Source organism: Arachis hypogaea, chromosome 20, assembly GCF_003086295.3.
Source record: "Arachis hypogaea cultivar Tifrunner chromosome 20, arahy.Tifrunner.gnm2.J5K5, whole genome shotgun sequence".
Taxonomy (NCBI): domain Eukaryota; kingdom Viridiplantae; phylum Streptophyta; class Magnoliopsida; order Fabales; family Fabaceae; genus Arachis; species Arachis hypogaea.
In genome coordinates, this window is record NC_092055.1 from 101730521 (window position 1) to 101736520 (window position 6000).

The following is a 6000-nucleotide window of genomic DNA, read 5'->3' on the forward strand; positions in this document are numbered from 1 at the left end:
AGTACATCATAACCAATAATAAATACACTTCCCTACAATTTCTTGAGAGACAACCCGAGATTTAAATACTTCGGTTTATTTTTATTGGATTTGCTTAAGTGACAAATAAATTAAACATTGATCAATGATTGCTTTGTCAGTCTAAAACTGTACATGCAACGCGATTTTATTTAAAAATTCTTTACCAATAATTTTCCTCTGTCACCAAGTTATATATATATATATATATATATATATATATATATATATATATATATATATATTTATATTTAGATCATATTATAATAGAATAATTCTATGGTGTCTATAACTTGGTGCCTAAATTTTGTTTAATTTTTTTTGTAGTAAACTTTGAATTTTTTAAAATTATTTATTTTTATATTTTTTAAATTAAATATTAATTTTTAACTCTTTTTAGTAAATAGGCACCACATTTTAGCCACTATATCATTCACCATTATAGTAATGGGTTTTAGTTAAGAGAGTGAAAGTTATACTTTTTATTATAAAAATTAAAAATATTATATATAATACATATTTCTCAAAAAATATAGCTACATTCTTTATTCTTTATTCAATTTTTTCTTTTAGAAAAAGAAATTTAACTAATATATGTCTTAAGAACACATGTTATGATAACTATTAATGAAAAATTTTAAATTTTTTTAATAAATATAAATAAATGCATTGAAAACTTAAATATTTTGTATTTTCAATAAAATTCTTTCAACTAGTAATCTTATCATGTGTCTTTAGGTAGTATTTATTTTTAAAGACCGAAAATAGGATTGAAAGACTAAGATTTAGTATTGTATTTGGTGGATAGAGATTAGAATTAAAATTTCAATCTCAGGATACAAAATTTCAATTCCTTCAATATCTCTAAAAAATTAAAACACAAAAGACTGAAATTTCTAAAAACGAAAACTGAAATTTTAATAATATTTTTTTAATAATTAAAGATATTTTAGTAAATATTCTTATTTCATCTTTATATTTATCTTGAACTAAATAAGATATTAATTAAAACATACCTCAATCTTATACACTTTATACTAAACATAATATATAAAAAAATTTAATTTAATCTCAATCTTTTAATTTTTATTTTTCAATTTCAGTCTCTCTCTTAAACATAATCTTAAGGGAATAAGATAATTAAACCCTAAAAAAAGTTACATACATTTTAGGGCAATTTACTCAATTAAAACTTTTAGAGAAAAACGTTACCAAATTACAACTTTTCAAAGATCCAGACGCAAATAAAACTTTTGCAACTATATGTAAGCCGCGATAGGGTACCGCGAATTAGGGTTTGAACATAAACCGCTACACCCTGTAGCGGTTTACGTTGAATTGCGCAAACACAGAATCCGCTACACCTTGTAGCGGTTTCTGAAAGAATGGCATCGATGAAGAAATCGTGATACCCTGTAGCGGTTTCTTCACAATGTGGCTGCTTGAAAAATGTCTATATATACCCAGCAAGTTGTGTAGAGTGTCATTTATATTCAAAACTTTTAGAATGGAGAGTGAGGAGAGCTTTTTAGTCATAGTGCATTGCTCTGGAAAATTAAAAAGAGTAAAAGTCACGGTGTAAAGTTTACCGATAAAGAATCACTAAGTATTTTTATCCGATCATCGAATATGTTGTTAGATATGAAAACCAGTATATTGCAAAAGTTGGACGTGTGTAGGAAAAAGTGGGTGAAGAAACTGTTCTACAAGATTCCTATTACGGTTGTGTCATCTGGCGTGAAATATGAAACATTCGTGATAGGGTCCGACGAAGATATGCAGGTGTTGTTTCATTGTCGGCGGAGTTTTCCGGAAGTGAGGATACACGAGTTATTTGCGAAGTTGGAACATGGCATCGATAGTTCTGGGGCATCGGCACCGAATCCTCAGTCGACTACGATGGGGGTGCTTCTACCTTGATACCTGTTGTTGCACCTGATTTTTGTTAGCTAATCGTCCATCTGGTGCAGTTGGGGTAGTTACATCAGCCCGTTCGATTCCAGACATTGGATGTGAGGGTGAACCGGATCGGGTTGAAAATGCGATGCGAGAGGATGATTCGGATGAAGAGCCTACTGACATTGGTGGGGACAGTGATGATGATATTTCGACAATTCCAGCTACACATCAGGTACCGTCAAGTTTTGGCACACAGCAACATCTTCCACACTTCTCTACCTTGGACTTGGAAGTCATCGGCCAACCACTGGACATAGATCCTACCTTTGGGGGTCGAAGATTGCAAGGGAAATGCTGGAGTTGAATTTCAAATTGGTCAATCTTTCCAAAGTAAGAAGGAAGCTGTTCTGAGTGTAAAGGATTACAGCATTCGCCGTGATGTTGAGTATAGGGTGATAGAGTCGGATAATCTTAAGTATCATTGGAGGTGCAAGGAGTTCGGTAAAGGTTGCACGTGGATGATTTGCATCACACTTCGGTAGCGAAAGAGTACCTGGGGGGTTCGACGGTACAACGGACCACACACTTGCTTGGCTACATCGATATCAAGTGACCACCGACAGCTTGATTATCATGTCATTTGTGCGATGATCTTTCCTTTGGTTAGATCATGTCATTGTAGCCTTCGCAGCTCCACCACCTTGAGTGTCAGAATGGAGACCATGCGAGGATCCAGCTTGATCATCATCGTGAACAGTGGGTGCACGCACAGATCGAGCACCCCGACATCTAGCACTGGACCGATGCATATGATGATTTGCTTGTCCTCCATCATCACCACCACCATGCTCCTCATGCATCATATCGTCTAGCTGGCGCCACTCCCAATCAGTGGTCCATGTACCAATGCGTCGTCGCCATTCGAGGTGCCTATTATTAGGCATATCCAACACTGGTACTTTCACAGGCGCCTGCGATGACCCTCTGTGTACAGCATCCTCCGAAATCTCAACCGGTCTAGGATTCCCGAATGCTTTCTCCGGTGAAAGAATCCTATGTGCTACACGGTACCACCAGTCCAGGTACTCAGCTGACGGACCTGGATCAGCCACTCCTAGATACTCAACACAGAATTAACTCGCTGGTCCCAATGCTCATGCCATGTCCAATAATAAGAGGGGAACCACTATTTCCATCCCTGTTGTCCTTACTATGAAGATAGTATATGTTTAGGGTTGCGTCAGGTACATGTTGTATGCTACCGGGCTGTGGGAACACTCTGTCTACTTGATGCCACTCAATGACGGCAAAATATACCAGGCTAGTGACCGCCCGCCATAACCGACTGTTCTCCTTAGTCAGTATCTCCGGATGAACGACGGCAAATACGTCCAGCGAAGTATAAGGCTCCCACACAATCTGAAAGTGAGAAGAGCACGCAGCATTGTAACACTATATACAAATATGTGGGCGAAGAACTAATAAAGCATTGAAAACACAAACAAACAACTTACATCTCGACCACCCAGTCGGTCTAATGCAAGGCGATATTGGATCATTCTTTGTTCCTTCCCATCAGACATCAGTAAATAAGTGGTCTACCTAAAGGATAATAATATCACATCAAGGTTTAATTTGGGTTATAGAATGTTAATAACTTGTAACAAAGAATGAAAGACTAAGTGTATTAATGGATACATGGATGCCAACGGAAAAGAAAAGTCATCAAACCCATGCGGCCTTGGTGTCGGGAACCACCAAAAGATCCATGACTGTAGCAAATGTAGGGGACCAGCCAAGTTGGTCACATTTCTGTTGGTCACCCGACACATGCATCGGTATAGCTATGCCAATGCAGCTAAACCCTAGCAATAGCTGCCCATGTGGTCAAGTCTCACCAGAAATGGCAACCATCAAATGTGGACCCGATTCCTACTCTTGTCACCAAATAGCTGGGTCGACAACAGCATCATAATATATGCACATGCGTATATGCGCACTGTCTCCTCACTCGCATCAGCCGATAACACCCTGAACTTCTCATGGAACCATGTGAAGTGGACTGTGTACTGCTTCACCTTCTCCGGGGACGGAAGCTCACTAAATAACTCTTGGAACCACTCCCAAGCAGGTTTGCCCCCCTCGATATGTAGGTGGAAGTCTGTCAGGTACCCAGAAATAGCATTTTCATCCATGGGCAACCCCAGCTAATATGCCACATCCTGGAGCGTGATAGTGCACTCTCCAAACAACATATCAAAAGTGTGAGTCTCAAGCCGCCACCTCTCAATAAATGTACTGACCAGAGGTTCATCCATCCAGAACCAACGCGTGTTCAGCCTAGCCAAGTGGTACAAACCAGCCCTCTCCAAATAAGGTATGATCCTATCATGCAACGGCATATTCTGTTACCTCCGAATGCTATAAATAAACACACTGACTTGGCTGCATGTTGTGAAAAAATAATCGAAAACCTGATTAATTTCTAACACTTACAGATCTAAACCATAATTTATATTTCAAAACAAAAACTACGGTTGCCTAATGTATCGAATCAATTAACTAAAATATAAATATAGTTATCATATAACCACTATTACTATAAATTCTGTTCAAAAAGAGAAACAAGTATCATCATTTATATGAAATTATGCAACGAACATATGAATATTACAACAACTAACGAATGTCTAACTTTAGCATCTATAAGTCCTAGGTTCTAAAATTTAAAGTTTAAGATCTACATCTTAAATTTCAACTACGGGTCAACAAACCTTATATTATTTACTTAAAGTTTAAATCTTAAATTTCAAATAGTAAACTCTATACCTGTAAAATTTTAAGTTTAAAATTTCAAAATTTAAATAATAATTTCAAAAACTAACAACAAGACATAAATTCTACATTTCAAATTCCGATCTTAATTTTTAAATACCTAACTTCAAATTTTCTATATTTATTTTTAAACTTTAAATTTTAAATTTTAATTTTCAAACTCTAAACTAAATTAAGGTTCTGTTTTCTAATTAATATATCATGAATACTACATAAATTTATGTAAATATCCAAACGAAAAAAAAGAAACTTACCTCTTTATTGATGCCGCCGGCAATGTAAGCAACACCGTTGAGTCGGTACAAGCATCCTTCATCCACCATGGTTCCACTTGAAGAGATTGCTCCAAGAAACTCAAACTAAACCTAACTTTTTCTCTCTACCTTCTCACTACTTTCCCTCTCTATCTCACTTTCAAAATCTTCAAATGAATGATCCGCTACAACATTAAGCGGATTTTATAGTGACGTCAACTTCGAAAAAATCGCTACAGGATGTCGCAGTTTTTTCAAGAACTAATTAACTCGTAAACTGCTACGAGGTGTAACAGTTTATGCACTTGCACCATTTTAACATAAACTGTGACAGAATATAATGATTTATATACAGCCTAATTTGTAGCACGATATCGCGGTTTACGTATAATTAAAAAGTTGCATTTGCGTCTGATGCTTTAAAAAGTTATAATCTAATAACGTTTTCCTCCAAAAGTTTTAAATAAGCAACCCTACATTTTATGTATATTATTATCCATAGGCTCCATGCCCATGACTTATAATGGAGATGTAGCACGTGGCAATGTAGCATAGAGATCCACTTCAACTACCCTGTTCATATTGAAAGTTGTGTAGGATTTTACGGTCTACTAGCCGTCCATTGGTTTGTTCTGTCTATCATGCAATTCTCACGGTATCATCTTCAGCTTAGTTGATAGTTGCGTCTTTAATGATCTTTATTATGTTAGGTACTTATAATTAACATTTTGTTTAATATTATAGTTACGTCAAGCAAAGCAAAATAAGGAGTGGCATACGACTATAAATGCAGGATTTATTGTCATGACGTCTCAAAATGCCAAAACCAAACTTTGAAATCATTTCATTTCCTTTTTTAGTAGAATTAATCATATTCATATAGACAAATATACATGTACGACAGATTATACTCCTTTCACTTTTTCCTCTCTCTTCTTTTTACCCTATCAGAAACAAGTAAGAATTTCATGAACTATTGTTAGACAATGATGCA